Genomic DNA, 22,540 nt, shown 5'->3' with positions numbered 1-22,540 from the left:
TATATATATATATAATAATCAGAAATGTTTCTTGACAGCAAACCAGCATTAGATTGATTTCTGTAGGATCATGTGACACTGAAGACTGGAGGAATGATGCTGAAAATGAATGATTGCATCACAGAAATTGCATCTTAAAATTTATTCACATCGAAATTAATTATTTGTAATTTGAATAATATTCAAAACATCACTTTTTTACTGTATCTTTAAGCAAATACATTTAAAAAAAAAAAAAAACTTTTGACAGTATTTAGCCTTATAGTGTTTGCTTTGAAAAGAAAACCTGCTATTTATTGCATAAAATAATAATTGGTATTTTAAATAATATTATTGTAAGTTATTGTGGACAAATGAATCCAAAATATTTAATGAATTAAGTAAAATATAGTTAAAATAATCAGAATAATAAAATATTCTACAGTGGTGTGAATTCAAGGAATAATTATGTGTATTTTGTATTCCCCTATAAACAGCGATATTTACCCACGTATTTTTATTAAAACATTTTATTATATAAAAAGTCAGTTTCTGTGAACATGTGTGATTGATGATACAAGTGAAATGTTGATTAGATTTTAAACCAATTCATTGAAGTAAATCAAACATCAATCTCTAATGCCATTTTTATGAATTAATTTTGAATCAGATATGCAATTAAAATGTTTTTGTCTCAACGGTCTCATAATCCTGAATCATGGCACATGTTTAGGAAACATAAAAGTTGGTTAAAATCATTGTAATGCTGGGTAATTTTATGTTGTATAATATGTTTGTAAAATGAATTACAGCACCTGTCAGTGTTTGTGACTCAGATGCCGAATGGTTTTGTCAGTCTCTGTGTGAGATGGGGAGGATGGCAAATGTTTCTGAATTTGCCCTCTGCTCTGCTTTGCTCTTCACGCTGATGGAGCCCTGTGCTCTCATGCAGGGGTGAGAAAAGCCTTTAACAGGTTTTTCAGTTGAATGCATCATTTTTCTCACTCTTATAATCTCTGGCTCTCATGGTCTCTCTCTCCTCTCTGCGTGAAGTCTTTCTACCAGCAGCTGGACCAGCTTGTGTTCACATTATGATCCACTCAATGGATTTTTGTTTTTCCCCACTCACACTTTACTTTCGAGTCTCCTCGCTAACTTGCGTAGGACGTAGTCTTGAAGACTTGAAGCACAGAGTACAAAATCACCATGTTTTATTTCTGAGAGCAAATATGGTGAAACTCCATCGTGCAATTTCAGCAGCGCCGGGACTTATAGAGCTGCTTGTCCTCTGATGCTGTGCTGGATCCGTGATGCAGAGCTGCTTTTGTGGTAATTTCAACATGACATTAATGCCGGTGGTCACAGAGGGAAAGTCCTTGCAAAAGAAATCACCTCTTATATTCACACAGATATTGCTAAAGCCACATGCATCTAATTAAAGGAAAGAAGCTGCTCCTTTTCTTTATGCTTTGCCTGATTCCTCCATCTCTCCCTCAAAAACCAACTATCCCTTAGCAAAGTCACACACTGACAAAAATAGGTGTAGAAAAAATGCCACCCAGAAATTGATTGCAAGTTTCGCATATAATTTCAAAGAATCAGATACTAACACATTTGATAAAACGATACATTTCAAAGTAGCAAAACTGAAATGGATCAGTATTGAGATCTTTTCATGGTTCTTAATCAATGCTGCTGCACACAAACTCCATCTGCAAGTGCCATGAGTTTGTCACGTGTAACGTGAATTTGAATAGGCAACATGCACCGAACATCTTCCCAAACTTGTGATTAGAGCCATTTATACATTTCTAAGCAAAAAAAGAAGCATTTGAAAAGTTTCCCTGTGTTTTCTCCCAAAATAAAAGTAAAAAATGAAAATATAGTGATATGCATTTACTGCCTCAAATGCAGACATTCTAATGGAGGCCGAAACGTATGTCAGACCTTCTCTCAAATTAACTGGCCAAAACCCTCCCATTTAAGCTTGATTTTGGTAATGAAGTGCAAGTTTCTTAACATTAAACGCAGTGTTTAATTGTTTAAAAAAAATATATGTTTTCAATTTCCTACAAATTTTGTGTAAGGTGTTAATTCATATATATATATTACCTTGCAATATAAAATATAAATGAAAATGTTATTATTCTTAACCTGATATAGTCAGTAAATTAAAACTGGCATAACAACTTTTCAACACCCTATGAAACCAACATAAATACATAAGATTCATAATACATTAGACATCATACGGTGTAGCTCTGACACTCAAAATTGTGTCTATGTGTGTGTGTGTGTGTGTGTGTGTGTGTGTGTGAAAGAGAGAGATGGAGGAGGGATTGATGGGAGTGCTGCTGATGGAAGGACTATCAGTTTATCCAGAAAATCTATTCACATCTCCGTCAATTAAACTGGACACCGATACACACTAGACAGTTAAAAATGGGTTGTTGTCTGACCCCTGAGCTCTACACACACACACACACACACACACACACACAGACTGAAATCTAAACAGATTTAGTGAAATCTTGTTACACAGATCTTTTTAACCCCTCGAGCACTGGAACGCATCTAATGTGTTCATTCAGACAAAGCCCTTCTTAATCGAATCTGAAATGATTTGAATAATTAATCTCATTTGAACCTGTGCTGCTGAAGTGGATGTTTGGCCGGTTCAGCTGTGCGTGTTTGTCTCATGACTCCCATGAGTCTCTGAGCTCAGGTCTGGCGTGAGGTGAGGGGGCTCCTAATTGCTAATCTAACAAGCACTTTTATTCAAAGTGACTTAATGTTCGCTTATTTCAAGACGAATCCCTCTGGAGTAACCTGAGGTTAAGTGTTCTGCTCAATGGCGAGAGCTCGTGAATCATCCTTTACAGAACTGGAAGCAATAAAGATGCACTTCTTTGTTTGCATGCAGCCAGAAGTGTAGCACACTTGATAACACTGAAGAAGTCTGGGAAGAAATTAATAGAATTAATGCAAAGCTGTATCCACATAGACTGCTAAAATGTTTATATACAGTATATTTACCTTTACTTACGAAGTATAGAAGCAGACTACTTTATATCAACCATGTGACATTTTTATGTCATTGAATAAAAATATTTAAAATGGCTTTGTGAAGAAAAAGTTAGAAAATATTTTTTTAGCCATCTTGGACGTACTTCTTAGTCATTAAACTATTTGCATTTGTGATTTCCAAGCCTTTAAGAGAGCAGAATGTACTCTAGAATGGAAAGTAATCCGAGGAGCTTGACTGTGTTGAATGGGAGTTTATTGTATGTTATAAGCAGGTAGATAAAGTAACTGTAGAGCTCAGCTTTGCTGTCTTAATGATGAGAGTGTTTCTGTCAATAGACCTATGGCGCGATTTTGCAGAAAGTTTTATTGAAGGTAGCATAGCAAATGATGGTCATCATCTAATAAAGATAAAATTTTGATTTATGAGTTTTCATAAATTGCTGTAAATTAAATTACTGTAATTATCCCTTTTTACCTTTGTGCTGATCAGACTCATTTAAAACTTAATAGCCAGCAAGGGTGTCAATTCCAGTATTCCAGCAATCCAAAATTGTGTTTGTGTGTGTGTGTGTGTGTGTGTGTGTGTGTGTGTGTGTGTGTGTGTGTGTGTGTGTGTGTGTGTGTGTGTGTGTGTTACAATTCCAGTATATATGAGTGTCAATATAAACCAGTCATGACAAATAATATTGGTGTGCATTTATTATGAAAATTATTATCCATAAAAAGAAAAAAGGTTTTGCTTTCTGATTCAATTTGATGATAATTATATCGGTAACACTTTACAATGAGGTTCCATTTGTTAATGTCTTGTTTAATGTTAATTTCAGTATTTAGTAATACATTATTAAAATTAAAAGTGGTATCTGTTAATATTATTTATCTTACTTATCTTAGGTGACATGAACTAACAATGAACAGTTGTATTATTAATAATTAATGTTAACAAAGATACAAATACAAATGTATTCCTCATTGTTAATTAATTCATGAATTAAAGTTAACCAATGGGACCTTATTGTTAAGTGCTCCAATTACATATATTATTATACTATTGAATATATTATCATATATTTTGTTTATATATATATATATATATATATATATATATATATATATATATATGTATGTATTTATTTATATTATATTTTTAGATACTTTTTGTACATTTATTAAAATAATATGTGCATATGTGTGTGTGTGTGTGTGTGTGTGTGTGTGTGTGTGTGTGTGTGTGTGTGTGTGTGTGTGTGTGTGAGGGGCCGTACAAGCCATTATTCATTTTGGCACTCTTTCACACTTACATTCTCCTTACACATACATATATTTCTACCTTTCTTAAGCTTGAATTCACTCTCAGTCCTGGAAATACATGTGGAAGGCTTGCTCAGCTCTTGCTCACAATTTTACAGTGATGCTATTCAAAGTCATCCTGTTTTCTTTTCAAGTACATAGTTTAAGTTTTTAACTTTGACATATCATTTTGTAACGTACGTGTTCTACAGGTCTGTGTACAAGTGTTATGATTTTGATCGTATTGAAAGGGATCAATGCTGATTTTTTTTTTTTACTTGCCCTGGCAACATTTTCACAGGCCTTTCACAAGACTTATTGTTTTTATTGTTGACTTTAACATTGTATTGTAATAAAGGATAACCATTTTGCATAAATGGGTACAATAGTTCAAAGATAAAGCTCAAATGATCCAACACAAGTTTCGAAAACGAAAATAGGTAGATAAATAGAAAAAATTTATTTTAACGACCTTCTCTCGGAGCGCGTCCAGGTTTTTATTTTTTTTTTTTTTGGAGCGTGTGACACAGCAACTGCAGCTTCGGACACACATGCATAACAGCAAATAATACTTCTGCACAATGTTTCTCTTTTTACAACAGAAATGTGAATTCTGCCAGTATTCAGACAGTCTCATGCATACAGATACAGATTCGGGCTAGAATCGCCTAGGGCTGTCAAAATAGCTGAAAAACTAAATTCGAATTTTTTACTTAAATATGATCAAAATCTGTATTGTATTCGAATTTAAAATGCATAATTTCAGTTATGGTGAAGAAAAGCTTTTTGCTTCTCTTCTGAGGCCTCAAGATAGCGCATCGAGCAAAATATTACTACACGTTTATTCAAAGCATTAGAATACATGACTGAAAAAACAACAATGTTTAAAATAATTTTTAACCAATAATTATTAATTAAGTTGCTTAAAAAACTATAAACAAAACAGCGTCATGTATGCATGCATTGTTAAATAAATAAAAAGTGCGGAAAACCAGTCACACAGAATAAATTTTTTTCATTTAAAAACATGAGATGCAGTGTGATGGGGAACAAAATCCCAACATAAAGTCTCGAGATATTTGTAGAAAATTAAATTAAATACATTAATTTTACATAAACATGCGTCTCTCTTGTGCGAGACGCGAGTCCAACTGTGTCCCTCTAGAAAATGCTCTAAATATGCGTTCTGTGTGAATGGTTTGGTTTCAGTTTGATGTAAACAATATCTTCTCCACATTGATGTTCTCTCTTTTTTTTTTTTTTTTGAAGTGGCTTCAACTGGATAGGCTAACATAACCTTATAATGCAATGCCACATACATCGTCATCGCATCTCGTGCGCCACTGATAAAGATAAAGTATACTTCGGCCCTCCACACACTGTCTGCATAATGTCCTTTTCATCATCCGCGTGCGGGCATTTTTTGAGACCGCACGGACGGTGAGCGTACACGAGGTGAAAGAGACAGCAGCTACTGCGTGTCGAGCTCGTCTGCCTTTGAAAGTTGTGTAGACACGGCTGTGCGCGTGGCGAGATGGAATGGAACACGGACTGTGAAGTACATATAAGGCAGCTTCCTTAATGCACACCTCAAAAATGTTTATGTTAAATTCGACGAATATTCGAAATTCGATTTTTTTTTACTAGAATTTGACTAGAATTGCCTATGCGAGTTTTTGTTGTTGTTGACATTTCTAATCGTAAACACAGCCATGTTGAAGCCTGCAGTAAATGTTTTGCATTATGGCAGTCCACTCTGCTTATTGTTTTTCGAAATGTTGCACTCCTGTTTGTCATTGTGTAACTTCACGACAATAAATCATCAGAAATATTGGTCTTTACATTCGTCCTGCCTGTTGTCCATGGATTTACCTATGTGTGGTGTTATTTGCCGTAAAAAACTTATTTACACATGCAAAATCGATTTTACAATCGATTCAATGAACACTTCTCACTCAAATCAAACAGGATTTTTTTCACAAAAGTGACAACCCAAGAAAGCAAAGTAAACGGTCTCTCATTTGTAGGTTGCATTGATACTTAGTGGTGAATTTGTTTAAATTCATACCTACGTCATCACCATCTCCAAAGTGTTCCTTTTTTTTTTTTTTACATTGAAACTTGAAAAAAATAAATAAACTGACCTACTGACCCTTTTTAAAAAAAAAATAGTTACTGCAAACCAAAATATTTTTAAGGATGGCCTGATCAGGATTTTTCTTGACCGATTCCAATTGCAGATATTATTTATTTGTTTATTTATTTTACAATCATATGAGCCGATTCCCATACTCGTTGCCAATTTATCTAGTTTTTATTTTAGTTATTAAATGATTATTTTGCTTTGTTATTGGCCAAACTAACCTTGAACAAACAAACAAATAAAAATATATGCAACATAAAGCAACTGCACAAAACAAAAACATCAGACAGGCTGAATTAATATTTTATTATTACTCTTTATTATTGTTAGTGTTTTATTACCTTAATTATATGTTTGTCTGTACTATGTTTGTAATTTCTGTACTGGAAGCTCCTGACACCAAGATGAATTCCTTTTGTGTAAACACACTTGACAATAAAGCTCTTCCTGATTCTGATAAAAATGATAATTCAATCTCTGAAAGCAGGTGGCGCTTATAGAACACTAGCAGCATTTCCTGGATTATTTCTGTACACAGCCATGCGCTAATTAACACTAATTTAATATGCGTTTGATGATGGTAAGAGGAAAAAGAAAATGCCATCTAAACTTTACTGAAAACAGCTAGTTCTCCTCAGAAATACATCCATATTCACCCCACCCTAATTCCATAATTTTGGTTTTCTTTCAGTATTTCAATGAATTTGTTCTGTCTGGTACAGTATTTTCTCTGCTTGTGCGACTGTTCTTTCCTCTTTGTGTCCGTCTTCAGTGCATCTGTCTTAAAGATAATATATCATGATGATCACTACATTTGTGTTACCAAATTGCATCCTGTCAGGAATAACCTGCCCGCGCTGTTTTTAACCTGGTCGTTTTTGATTGCTGTCAGTTTAAATGCCGAAGTTGCCAGGTATTGAAAAACAAACAAAACAATCTAAAAAATAAATAAACAGCAACGAGTCCCAATCTTGAGTTATGGAAATAATATAAATATGTCACTGTCTCTAACTTGCAACCTCCCACTTTATTCACTTCCTAAATTAAGTGGAAAAAAAAAATCCGCTTATAATATGTGTTTCTGCCAACACGACTGAGGCTGAGTCCGCGTCCTCAGTCACAACTCGCTCAAGGGACGAGGCCATGTAACCTTTTCATGATGATGATATTTATTTATTTATTTATTTATTTATTTATTTGTTTATTTATTTGTTTATTTATTTATTTATTTTTTAAAACCCAAATAGCTTGCTGAAATACTTCTGTGGCCGCCTCATCTACCTCAGGACCTGTCCCGGTGACCCTGATCGCACCTGACCTGCCTTCCATTTCCATTAAATGTCTTCACTCTAAAAACTGCTGGGTTGAAAATAACCCAATTTGGGTAATTTTGACAACCCAGCGCTGGGTCAAAAAGGGACGAACCCAACGCTGGGTTGTTTTAACCCAACCAGTTGGGTTATCATGTTTAACCCAGTCTGCTGGGTTGTTTTTTATGGTTTAAAATGACTACGTTGCAGGGTTTCAAAAACCAGAGCGGGTGTTTTTTATCACTGTATTTCAGAAGGAAAACTACTGTATTCAGAAAATGTTAAAATTCATTTCACATGTAATGCTTGATTAGGCAGCGTTTGTGAGCTCAGCGCTGCTTTGCAGCCGTTACCATCGAAACCTATCTCTTCCGCTCTCAGAGCCTCCTGCTGGCAGAAAATTAACTCTCAGAGTACCGCCACCAATTGAGTGTAAGGATGTGGGGGGAAACACTGCATTGCTACGTTAAAATGAACCCAAATTGAGCTAGGCATTAAACCTACAAATGTTGTTCATTTTAATTATCACTTTTACACACAAATAATAATTATCAAAAGGAAAATATTTAACAAGAGAAAAGTCCAAAAGTAACATGTAAGAAGAAATTCAGAAAAGGATGGCATTAACAGCTACAGTTCATAAAGCATTGAACGTTCGTTGAATATAACTTAAGATCAAATTGGACTTTGTTCAATTGTATATATTGTATAAAAATATATGAAAACACTATTATACAATAAATTTACAATTAGTTAGGTTCTTTACCAACTATTCTGTCATTACAGTGCACAAATAAATCACAACATTAACTCTGATATTACAGTATAACATTTAACAGACGCGTGCGTGTGTGTGTGTGTGTGTGTGTGTGTGTGTGTGTGTGTGTGTGTGTGTGTGTGTGTGTGTGTGTGTGTGTGAGAAAGAATGTGAGCATGTGTATGAATGACAGAGTGTAAACTCTTCTACTAAACAACACAGAAAAAGAATTTAACATTGTTATTACAAATTATACACTTATAGTTTGTTTCATAGTCCATGAATACAGATCATGCATCACTGTCATTCATGATCTCTTTAGCATAATTGATGTAGTCATGAAGAAGCCCCATCAGCACAGCATGTGACATCTTCTACATCATCCAGGGCAGCGTCCTCCTTCAAAACCACTGCTGCATCAGTTTAGGGGAAAGGAAGTTCTCTTCTTTGACCAGCATTCATCCCAGTCACCACCTGCTCTTCATCAGTGGCCTAAAAAGAGAAACACATTTGAAAAAATAAAACATTTAATTAAACTATCCATTTTCAGATAGAGGTGTATTCTCATCTGTAAGGACAGGTAAATAATCTGTTTTATAGTTTCAACACTTTGTGTGGTTGTTTAATGTCTCAGTCCACCACAGCGCTCTAGAAGGCTATAATGGCAGCACTAGTGTGAGGGCAGGTGATATTTGATATTTTTTTAATAAATATTGCTTTCAGAAAGCTTCTTTACTGAAACATTAAAACAGACATTATATTCACATACCTCACAAATGTTCATGTACGTAGATGGCTGCTCGTCAAACGGTTAGTTCACCAAAAAATAAAAATGGTCATAATTTACTCTCGCTCATGTTGTTCCAGACTCATACAAACTCTGCTCATTTTTGGAAAACAAATAAATATATTTAATATTCTCTTAATTTGTGTCCTCCATTGCTAGTCTGGGAGACCAGTATTTTATTTTGAACATACATGTTTGCTATCATATAATTTAAGATTTATGCATATATAAAAATGAATTACTTCTACAATAACTCTGTATTTATGAGATTATCTAGACTATAAATGGATTAACAAAATTATGAGAAAATTCGAAATATATTAATTTGTGTTGTAAAGACAGACAAAAGTCTTACAGGTTTGGAATGACATGAGGGCAAGTAAATGATTTTTTGTGTGAACTTTACCTTTAAGAGGGAAGACCCAAGAATGATGACTTTCCAAATCAGACAACTCCAAAGTTAGTTTGAGTTCTGCAATGAAAAACACAGACATCAATGGTTTTAATGAAATGAGCACGTAATCACACTGTTGTTGGATCAAAATGTGAAGTAAACCAGCAGGAGACAACAGAAACATTTATTTTTTCTAAAAATAACTTACATAAAATCTCAAAAGAATGATGCTCTCCCATGTCTCTGGCTTTTAACATCTACAAAAACAAAAAACAAACATTTTACTCTTAGTAAAAAAACAACAACAACTGATAACTGATAACATGAAATTATGAAGTTTACTTGCCTTAAACTATCTTTCCCTCTCTTCAGAAGAAGCTGAGAAAACCTCCTCCTCACACAAGCAGACTTCTGTCCCCTTAACTCCAGTTAGTTTGAGTTCTGCAAAGAGGGACATCAATGGTTTCAATAAAATATGAACATGTGATCACACTGTTGTTGCATCAAAATGTGAAGTAAACAGGCAGGACACAACAGAAACATTAATTTTCTAAAAAATAAATAAAAAATAACTCACATCAGTCTCAAAAGAATGAAGTTATCTTGTCTCTGGATTTCAACATCTACAAAAACAAACATTATTTTAGTCTTAGTAAAAATAAAGATAACTTGATGTTATTCTGAAGTTTACTCTCCTTAAACCGTCTGTCCCTCTCTTCAGAAGAATACCGTCTCCTCCTCACAGTCTGAGACTCTCACACGAGCAGCTTCTGTGTCTTTAACTCTCGGCGTGAGGACAATGAAGACACGAGCTCGACAAGTCTGAAATATTACATGTAAAACATACTTTTAACAGTTACCACTTCAACAGCCCCAAAATAATTATGCTAGTCTTTACTACACAATGCCGTTTCCTTTAGGAGACAAACATACATTCAGTTTAACCGCGAAAAAAAGACAAATTAACATGAGTGCAACCGTGACCATAACCATCTATTAACGCCTCAAAAAGTACAGATAATGAAAAATCTTGTAAATATGACAAAATATATTCACGGACGTTATATTAAAAGTACATCTTCCGTTCAGTAACGTTAAATGATGCCGTTAAGACCTCCGTGTCTGAGGCGAAAACCGCGTCTGTTTTTTTTTTATATATATAACGTTAAGCTCCTTTGTTTTTCTGCCTTTCATAAAACCTTCTGCCTTTCATACAACCGGGTAAACAATAAACGATAACTTTACATTTTGAATATTTACTTGCCATAGTCTTTCACTCGCTTCTAGCTTCTTTCACGCTGAGAAAATGGCGGCTGCTCGCACTGGAGACGTACGATCTTAACGTGACGTGCGTGCTCTCCTTCACGTCCGCATTCTCAACCCAGCCCTGCTGGGTTAAAACGGAGAACAATTTTCAACCCAAACTTGGGTTAAAACATCCCAAAGTCCTACCCAATGGTCTCAACCCAGCATTTGGGTTGAAAAAACAACCCAGCGTTTTTTAGAGTGTTCCGTTTTCACTATACTCTCTCTCTCACATACAATCATTCTTCTTTTCCATACACATATTTTCTTCAGACATGCATACATTCTATATATATAAATATGTATCTGAAAGGAGAATGTATGTGTGTGTGTGTGAGAGTAGAAATGTATGTATCTATGTAAATGGAGAATGTATGTGTGTGGAAGCAAAAATATATGTATGTGATAGGAGAATGTATGCGTGTGAGATTAGAAATGTATACATGTGTAAGGAGATTCTCAAAAATGTATGTGTAAGGAGAATGTAAGTGTGTGAAAGCAAGAATATATGTATGTGAAAGGAGAATGAAAGTGTGTGAGAGTGCCAGAATGAATTATGGCTTGCACGGCCCCTCATATTTGTGTGTGTGTTTGTGTGTGTGGATATATATATATATATATATATATATATATATATATATATATATATATATAGATAGATAGATAGATAGATAGATAGATAGATAGATAGATAGATAGATATAGTGTTATGCATAATAAATATAAATTATTTCAATATATTTTTTTACATTATTTTCTGTATTTTTATTTATATGGTCAATATAGCATAGTTTTTAAAGGGTGTCAAGCAATGGAATAGTCTTCTGGAGAGACACACTAGAGAGAAGAATACAGTATACGTGTATGTGTTCTCTCTGCTACTTTATTCTATAGGGCAGTGTCCTGGAGCCCTGATCACTCTCACTCTCGACTGTCTGAGTTTAAAAGCTTGTGTGTGTGTTTGTCTCTGTATCTCTCTCACACACACTCCTCTGTACCTGTTCATTTTCCCTGAGCGCACATCAACCCACACGCACTGACCCAGGAACATACAGTTCTGACAGACACACGCGCGTTCACGTGTGAGGGAGCAGACTTCACATCGACCGAGTATATAGGTGCATCAAAAACAGATTTATAAAAGCAGATAATTATATTTGTCATATCCAGTCAACAACAAAACAACAGACCATGTGAGCTGATGAGAATTTTCCACCAGCTCATTTGCATTTTTCCATTCTGTCCAGATCTCGTGGTGCATGAACGCACACTGATCATCCTGTGTACTTTACTAGCACTAAATAAACCTGAAAATGAAGGTAGCCAATGAGACACTGTAAACACAGAGATTGTCTACAGGATATGAATCTACCAGGGCATATCCACTAAAAATCAAACACCAGATAATTAAAAAACATTGAGCAAAAATTATGAACAGATCAGAAAACTGACAAATTATGAGCAGATACAGACAATTCATCTGATGCTATAGAATTAGTTTTTATGTATCATACTGCACTGTATGTGTCTATATGTGAGCCTGGAGCACAAAATCAGTCTTAAATCGCTGGGATATTTTTGTAGCAATAGCCAAAAATACATTGTATGGGTCAAAATTATAGATTTTTCTTTTATGCCAAAAATCATTAGAATATTAAGTTAAGATCATGTTCCATGAAGATATTTTGTAAATTTCCTACCATAAATATATAAAAACTAAATTTTTGATTAGTAATATGCATTACTAAGAATTCATTTGGACAACTTGAAAGGTTATTTGCTCAGTATTTTTGATTTTTTTTGCACCCTCAGATTCCAGACTTTGAAATAGTTGTATCTCAGTCAAATATTGTCCGATCCTAACAAACCAGACATCAATTGAAAGCATATGATGTATAAATCTCAGTTTCAAAAAACTGAAACTTAAGACTGGTTTTGTGGTCCAGGGTCACATATACATTTGGGAGAGCATTGTATACAGTTTTTTTTATTACATTTCTATTATATACACTTCCGTTCAAAGGTTCAGGATCAGTAAAATTTTTATGTTTAATGTATTTTTAAGTGTCTATACTATCACTTTTAATCAATTTATCATATTTTGGCTGAATGAAAGTATTAATTTTGTTCAATTTTGTGTAAAAAAATTCTTTTTATCTCATGCATTGTTCACATAACTCTCAGTCAAGCATACAATATTTGCATATTTTGCACAATATATTGTTCAAATTATATACTGCAGCTCTAATGGAAGTAGTGTGGTAGTATGCCATTTTAAAACAATTGTATTTTTCTGACTAATAAAATAATTTGTTCAGTTTCCTGAGCAAAATAAATTACTTTATTTTCATGAACATTTGAGTCCATTTGATGAGCTTTTGGTCTCCACACTATTATCATTCAAGAGAAAACTGAATAGTGCATCACACTGGGAGAGTATATTCTTTTCATCAGCCATTTAGAAAATGTGTGCACCTCTGTGGCTGGTGAAACCTCTGCACCAGTGTCTTTGTGTTTGTGTGAGTGATTCCTCTCGATGTGCTCTCGGTGTAGCTGCACTGTTAATGAGAGCTTTTCAATCCAAAAGCAGCGAGTTTGTTTGAAACTTTTGTCATTCGTCATTGTGAAATGCAGCTTTCCCTCCGCTCACACAGCGTTTGACTATCTGGCTGTCTGCCTAGATGCTTATACCCTGGTTATCTGAGCCCAAATTAGAGAAAGGTCCTGTAGGACAAGAGCAGGGTGTTGAATGACAATGAATCTGCTGCAGTGATTGACTGTGTGTGTGTGTGTGTGTGTGTGTGTGTGTGTGTGTGTGTGTGTGTGTGTGTGTGTGTGTGTGTGTGGTCTCCTCAATCTCTATTTCATCATGACATTTTATCCCTTTCTGCCTGTATACTGCTACTAGCAGTGTTTACGGCACTGTAACCTAAATCACAGACAATGGCCAGACACACACTTCATCACATACAGCACTGCAGTTTTTAGAAGCAAGTTTATTGCTACGGTGGTTTAAAAATTCATTTTAAAACATATTTTGTGCATATTTAGTGATGTGTGTGACTCTTTTCATTTGAGACAATAAATAATCACCTGTCGAACACCTAAAATATCGAACTATGTTGTAAATTGGATGTTTTAATAAGATTTGACAGTTATTCTCTTAGCTAGTGATGTAATAGTTGCCGATACTTCAAAACATACCATGATATGATTTAAGATTTTATTAGATTCAGGGGTCTGCAATCAATATATTAGTAATACAGTATTATATGCCTGTTTTATAAATCCATTTTTTTTATTATTAAAGGCATAGTTCACCCAAAAAATTAAAAACTTCAACATCTAGTCACATTCATGTTGTTCCAAACCTGTATGAATTTCTTTCTTCTGTTTAGCATAAAAAATATATATTTTGAAGAATGCTGTTAAACAAACAGCTGGTTTTACCCATTGACTCCCATAGTATTGAAAAAGAAGTCAAAAACTACCAAAATTCTTCCAAATATCTTACACGAAACCCACACAGGTTTGAAACAAGTGTAGGGTGAGTAAAGTAAAATTAAAACAACATACAGAACTACCCAATTTTTCTATAAGTTTGATTGCATCATATAATTATTGCTGTTCATAGTGTTCATCGTCTGTTTGATTACATCTTTAATTGAATTTTCCGTACATTTCTGCCCTATATACATTAACTTGACAGTCACTACCGATAAGCTACTACTAAATATTGTAGAAACTTAATTTTCTGTAAAGTTGCTTTGCAATGATTTGTACCGGAAAAGCAATATACAAATAAACTCGAATTGAATTGAATTTTAATTAATTAATTAATTTATTTATTTATTTATTTAGGTTGAACTGTACCTTTAAGTCAAACTTTGCAGCCAAAATATAACGGAATAACATTTAATTGAACTCTCTGAAAATTACTAATCCTGTTTTCCAATTGGGGCATTCAATAATAATATACAAAAATAATAATATAAAAAAAAAAAAATCAACAGTCAAGAAAGTCAACATTCTGTGCTTACTAGAATGTGCGAATCTAGTATCACCATTATTTGTTCAGTTGTTAAAAATGAAAACTTAACTCAGTTATTTGATGACAGATCAGGGACCACCTGATTTATTTTTAAGATGTCTTCAAGTATAGCACTACTTCTAGTTCTGTGTTTAACATCATATTGTTGGTCATTTGATTCGTGCATGAATTTATATTGATATATTTTTATATCACTAATAACATCCTCTCTAGCATTGTAGTCTCAACACTTGCAGAGGCAAGCCCCTTTTAAATGTGATAAAAGAGCAAAGAAAATGTAAAATTCAAGCTTCTGTAATTTTGTGCATGTTCGCATGTTCATTCAGAAGGTTTTCTCTGTCTTTGGTTCCACACAAAGATGTTTCATCCCAAATCCTACACTTTCAAAGCATGTGAAGTATGGTTACTGTAAAAGCTTTCACCGGAAGAGGACTCACATCTAAGAAGAAAACCTGCTTTGATTTAGTCATCATTCATTTAGTCTCAGTAAAATTAAGATGGAGAAATAGAAATGATCTTTGGGACTTGGTTGCTTTGAGATGTGCATTCTATAATACATATGAACATGTGTGACAAATCCATTTATAGCAAACTTTCCTCGTGTGAATAGTTACAGAAATCACTCTACCAAGACCCAGTTGTTGAGTTTCTTTTAAATAACTTCTGGTCTTTTGAAAGGCAATTAAATTGTCATCAAAAAGCTCATTTTCTGATTCATACTTCTCGGAGCGATGAATGAGTTTATTAGTCGAGACGGAGCCTCAAACGTGTGCTGATTGCTGCCGTATAATCACTTTCAGAGTTTCTCTGCTCGTGTAGGCGTTTCACTTACCGTTTATTGAACGATCTTCACAATGATCGCACAAGGCCGCACAAGACCAACCCTGCTAACTCACCTCAGTGAGCGAGAGAGAGAGAGGGGAGGAATTGGTCATGGTGTTGATAATGGGGGGCACCATTTTAACTCTCTATTGCTATTTAGACAGAGCCATTACTGTAATGCACCACCCAATGGGGAATAAAAGAGAAGCAATTTCTCTTTCTTTATCTCACTCCTCTTCTCTCCTCTACTGAATAATAAAAAGGCCAGACTTTCAGGCTACAGTCTCACTAACTTGGTTTGAGAGTTTAGTATCCTTCTCACCTTACTACTGCTGCAGTGTTAATTTTGACAGGTGTTTTTTATTTAGTCTTAGTTTTTATCTTGAGACTAAAATGCTTAATAGTCTTTGTCACATTTTAGTCATCTGAATCTTTCATAGGCTTAGTCTAGTTTTAGTCGACGAAAAGTCATGGCATTTTTGTCAACTTTAAGTAATGACTTATAGTCATTATTTTAGTCAAACTGCAGTTACCAACATTTATTTTGGAAGCTATTTAAATGTAGTTTTTAAACAGAAATAGTAATTAATTCTTCTCTCTTTAGACCAAATCAATTAAGAAATTTTAATCAAGGATTGAATTTTGAAAAACTTGAATAAATGATAATTTTCATGTTTTGATGAACTATCCCTTTAACAGCAGTGAAAAGGGTGAAACTTATATAAATTATAGTTGTTCATATATAATATCAATTATATTTATATATTATTTATACATTTGGAAAAAGAAGCACAATATGATAAATACAAAAGAGATAAAAATGAAACTCGTTTTTCAGATACAGTAGGTTAACTTTACATTTATACATTTATCTAACATCTTTGTTGGTTAACATTAATGACACTGATAGTTACTTAATTAGGAATACTGTCCCTTTAAGATGGAAGCCATGCATTTAATACTGACACATGTTCAGTTTTCACCCACCTGTTTAAGTTCACTTCATCGATAACCAACTGTTTTTATGTGAGATACTCTACATGATAGACATTTGGACTGCTGTGTGTGTATTTGAGCCCTGAGAAATGATAGCTCACTGTATATGAGAACTGAAGAAGTGGAACATGCACGAGAGAGAGCACTTCTATCAGCGTGATTCTGCCTATCTTTTAAGTTCATTAACAAATTGTGTCAATAAATTCCATCATAATTATCACCATGCGTTAGTTTTAGCTTGTCAACGTCTCGTCTTCATCACAGAAAAAATGTTTGTTGAATATTTTTTGTACTCGTCCTCTTCTATGAAATCAACACTGTACTGCTGAGAGAATATTCAAACTGCATGTAAATTAAGAAGTCCCATTATGAGCTTTGTTTATAAACACTGAGTTTCACTCTAAAGATTGGCTAGACCAACTCATTGAGGGCAAATACTAAATGCAAAATCCAGCTGGAACCTATATTTACTTTCTTAATTCATTTTGTTATACGTAAAAAAATATATGTATATATGTATATTTATTAGAAGTAAATAAGCATTATTGCTGTTTTTTCATTGCTTCAAAATTTTACATTTAATTCAATCTGTGTCTTGCCATTATGTTTGCCATTACTTGATCTGTTTTTCAGTAAACATTGTTTCATTGTAGTACAACACTCTACAATGTGAGTATATCACTCATAAATGTGACTAAATCTCAATGCTAGGCCAGTGTCTTTAGCACTTGCCAGTTAGAAGCTGAGCATAAGTTTAGCCCAAATGTATTTTCACAACTAAAAAAAATATTTGTCAATGGTGATTCTATTGCCAAGGTGTGCATGGAGGGTTGTAGCCTTATCCATGCACTTTGTTTTAGAAAATTACCTGTGCTGCATGCAACTAGCATATGAACACAGAGATGCAAAGGGGTTTATGTTGACTAAGTTTTTCCTATTAGACCGTGTCACAAACAACATCAAAAAGAGTACAGTGTGTCTGAACAAACATTGTCTATTTCTCTGGTGTTGGGCATATTAACACGTCCTCAGTTCAGGTTCTGTTTTGCAGACATAAAGCGAGATCTCGACTGGAGGTAAGCCGTGCATCCATAATTAATGAGAATAAATGGCTGTGCTGCTGCGTCTCGATCGATGTTGTGCTGCTTGATGTTTAGGGACAGAGTGCAGTTGAATGACTTCCTGGATGCTGTCAGTTTATTTCACTTCATGCAGATCTTAAGGGAGTGGCTATCTGCATTATGCTGTGTGGAAGGAAATGCATCTGCTGTTTGTGTATTTTGCGTTTTCTTCCAGTTATTGTGCCTTCATGTCAGTTCTGGTGAGTTTGAGTTAAAGAAAGTCATGGTTAAACACTTCCAAATGGAGACACAGCTCTTAAATGAGCACTTAATATTAAGTGGCAAACAGTGAGTCTCACAACTGATCCTCCCTGATGTGTAGAATAAACAGGCGAAGCACGCCACAGCTGATCATCTGGTTTCAGAGCTGTTGATACTCATTAATCCTGTGATCTGTCAGCGAGCAGATTAACAGAGGGATTTGGGTGGTGTGTTTGTGGTCGGAGGCTCCTCTCTCGACTGCTCGGCCTGTGCACTGTGAACATGCAGACCCTTTACATAATTAACAAACATTCCTGGGTGGTTCTTAAATTAGCTATTTTTACCATATAAAATCTTGAAAAAGATGAAATAAATTTGAAATATATATTTATTTACATACATTTATTTACTTATTTTATTTATTTTTTATATATACAGTACATTTATAGCAGACAACTACTAGATCACTAGAAAACTAACTAGTGAACAAAGATGAAGAGAACTGTGTTGCATGTCAATGTGTGTAACCCAAGTACTCAAGGAGGTGATAATTACTCTAAAATAGTATTGTTTTTGTTTAATAACATTATTATTATTATTATTATTATTATTGTATAATTAGTGTTCAGCTGGCTAACTAAAACATACTATAATGCTCAGCAAGATTATCTACTTGTTTTACCCTGATAGTAATTAAGCCGAATTAGAAAGCTTAATCTTATGTATGTTATGCTCACTGTATTTGGCACTCTTTGTTGTGTATAGCTGAGAATGCAACTTGTTCTTTGAAACATTTTAAACACAGTGCAAACCATGCTTGTGTTCATTAGCTAGAAGCTTTTGCATTAACATGCCATGTGTATGTTTAGTACGTTAAGGGTCTTAATGGGTTAAACAGGTTCAGTATCAGAAGAACGTATAGAAGCTAATGTGGTTGCCTCCATTACTTTTATTCAGTTTCATTGGGTTTTGTCCAAATATAAACACTAATTTTAATCAAATGCTGGTGTTTTTGGGTCTGTGGATTGCTTTAAAGCTCCGATACATTTTTTATTTTTTTTAATGATTAAATCATGAGATTGTAATAAAGTATTTATATGGCATCAGACTGCAGCTTCTGTTCTCATGACTAGAAATGTATTGCATCATGCATGAGCTTTTTTATCATGCATGAACTCCTGTTTACATGAGATGTTTCTAGGCAGTTGATTCTTAAGATTAAAAATATTGTCCACTCTGAATGTTCATGCAAATTGACAGTCCATTATGGAAGAAGAGATTTGACTCAAACTCAAAGTGGATGTCATTTATGCAGAAAAGATGGGAATGCTGAGATGGAACTAGTGTTATTTGTAAATCTCTGATTGGCAGATTACATGAAAATGCTCAGAGACCTCTGTGTCCTGTGTTTTTGTGAGGTAGAGCGAGGGCAGAATCCTTGGCAGCAGATTGCTTTGCACTTCCTGAAGTGAACACACATGAAAGCCAACACGGTAAATATTGCAGGAGGTCAGCATGCTAGCAGTCACAAAGACCTTTGTGTGACTGAGAGTCTGTGATGTCTGTCTTGTATGACACATCCAGGGTCAGAGGTCATCAGGCAGGGAGACCCTCTGATAAATCAGTCAGAGTAAGTTTTATTTCAGGTGTTTCAGAGGAGGCTGATGTGAATATACAGAACCGATCGTATTGAGGCGTGAATAAGACTGTGTTTCTGTTTTATATATTATTTATGTATTTATTTACTCATTCATCCATTCATTCATTCATTCTCACCAAGGCTTTAATATTGTGAAATATTACAATAAAAAAAAACATTGCTAACACTTTCTATGAACCCTGTATTTATAAGGCATTATAATGAATACATAATGAATTATAAAAAACGTATAATATGTTATATCAACTTATGAATAATCATAACAACAATTATAATATATCATAATACTTACGTATTTGTGGTTAAAAGTTTAAGAGTATGGTTATTTATAACACACAATGAATACCATATTAAATTTACTTCATTTACAGTATAATGGACTGTATATCTTGACATTGTTTATTTAAGATCTGCACAGTATCTTACTACAGCTTGTGAGTGGTTAGATGTTGAGTCTTATTATGTTTGTTTCCTGTGGAGCTAATGTTAATTTATTAATGTGAGCTTAATACTCCAACTGAAAAATATGCTATGTTTTATATGGTTACATTTTATTTTGATGGTCCCCTTAATCATTCGACTATAAGCAACTTTGCAGCTACATGCCAATTATCTCATTAGAGTATCAGTATGCTCAAGAATGGTTGAATCTAGTATGATAGAATAGAAGTTGACGGACTTGCAAAGACACTTATAGTCAGTTTATCTGTTGATTGACCATCAAAATAAAGTGTTAGCATATATTTACAGTAGCAGATATACTAATACTCTAATGACCGCTAGTTGATATGTAGTTGCAGAGTTACTTATCAACAGCTGTCTAAAGTGTACCATCAAAATAATCAAACTGATATTACAATAAAAATTGTTTCAAAGCAAATGTGTCATATTACACATCCATCTGATCTGATACATGATCTTATGGCTGTTTGAGAGAATTATTATTATTACTACTACTACTACTACTACTACTACTACTACTACTTATAAGTAGTCAATGACAGCTTTAAGTAAAGTAGCATCAGAAAAATGGCAAGATTATGAGATTTATCATATATTATAACTATGAGAAATATTAATTGTAAAAGTGAATGCAACGTGTTCATTGTGTTATAAATAATCATACTCTTAAAAGCTATAACCACAAATAAGTAAATATTCTAATATATTAAAACTGTTTTTATGAATATTTATGAGATGATACAACATTAGGGTTGGGAACGGAGAACCAGTTCATATTCAGAAACAGTTCTGTTTTCTCAAAAGAACCGGAACCGTGATTAATTTCTAAGTTTCGGTTCCGAAAACGGTTCTGGTGCGACACGTGACCAAGCGCTGTGAGCAGCCTTCATCCGGTGTTCTGATGATTCGGAATTTCCCGTAAAGGATGTCACAAACCGAATAACAGAAACGCTGCCCTGCCTCATTAATTACTGAGCACATTGTACTCCAGAGACTCGCTGCACCACATCGTGTCTTTAACTGCTGAACACATATTTCCCACAAATGTACATGCACTCGTGCCTTTGATATCTGTGCACATCGTTTTGTCTGACTGTACGTGCACAGGTAGTGCACAGCACCTGCCGCCACTAAATGACATTATATTTGTCCCATATTGTCATTAATATACATACTGACTTCAACTTGGACCACTAAATAAATAGACTGCTATTGTTATGTAAGTATGAGGGATAGATTATTTAGTGTACACGTAATTTCAAGAGTGATAAACAAAGTGATAGAAAATATTTATTTTCATGCATTTTAGATGTTTAAAAATGTGGAAACCACTCATTGCATCACACCCTCTGACTGCATTATTATTTGTAAAAGATGGGCTTTGTCACGATCATTAGATGGAGTGCCCATGAACTTCAGTAGAGGGCACTCCACTCAGGACCATTCCACCCATCAACCACCAGATGTCACTTGGACACTAGCACCTTTCATACTGTTGCACCACACCCGAACTACATTCCCCATGAGTCACTGCATCACAATCACCCTGCCACACCTGCACCTCATTCATCAGCCAATTTCCTTGCCACACCTGCACCTCATTTACACACACATAAAAGCAGCACACTCACTCTCACTCACTGCAAAGTCTTGTTTAGCCAGTCTGACATTTCCGAGCGTTTTCCCCTGTGTTTGTTATTCCTGTGTTTTGACCTTTGGACTGTGTATTCCGACTCTGATTCTCCGCTGCCTGTCCCGATCTCTGCTTGTTTCTGGTTACAATTCTGGTTATCCCTGACACACCTGACGCCATTCCTGATCTCTGCTTGTATGACCATTCTGTTTAATAAATGCTGCATATGGATCCGAACGCCTCTGACTCCTCGTTACAGGCTTTATGGAGAGTTTGTATACATGGTTATAAGTATAACAGTTTATATTTCATTAATTTAGGGAAATTAACAAGTGTCTCAGCCCTCAAGGGGCTATTTGGCCAACAAGCTTATTCCTTTGCTTGAAAAGCTAAATGTTATTGATAGTGAAAAAAAAATCATCTTTGTAGCACGTGCTGATTGATGGACTAGCATTACTCAACATTACTAACTACCTTCCAGCAACACTACATTCACTAAAGTTAAAATCTAAGTGATTAAAAGTGATTTCAAATTGTGCTGCGCTTTTCGCATTCACCCACTGTCATATTCATGTCATTGTTCACTGTGTGCTGTATGTAAA

At 34.5% G+C, this 22,540-nt stretch overlaps 1 protein-coding gene and 1 long non-coding RNA gene across 6 annotated transcripts in view; both read left to right on the top strand.

Moving 5' to 3' along the window:
- Nucleotides 1–22,540, top strand: part of LOC132090940 (receptor-type tyrosine-protein phosphatase F-like) — a 219,516-nt gene that overhangs the window by 71,935 nt on the left and 125,041 nt on the right. The gene's annotated exons all lie outside the window — the stretch shown is intronic.
- On the top strand, nt 10,733–11,197 carry LOC132160630 (uncharacterized). Its single transcript, XR_009438058.1, has 2 exons — nt 10,733–10,851; nt 11,094–11,197. It is a non-coding gene; the product is annotated as an uncharacterized LOC132160630 (long non-coding RNA).

Source organism: Carassius carassius, chromosome 17 (genome assembly GCF_963082965.1).
Source record: "Carassius carassius chromosome 17, fCarCar2.1, whole genome shotgun sequence".
Classification (NCBI taxonomy): Eukaryota; Metazoa; Chordata; class Actinopteri; order Cypriniformes; family Cyprinidae; genus Carassius; species Carassius carassius.
The sequence above is the reverse complement of the archived record's forward strand: the minus strand, read 5'-3'. Positions and strand labels throughout refer to the sequence as shown.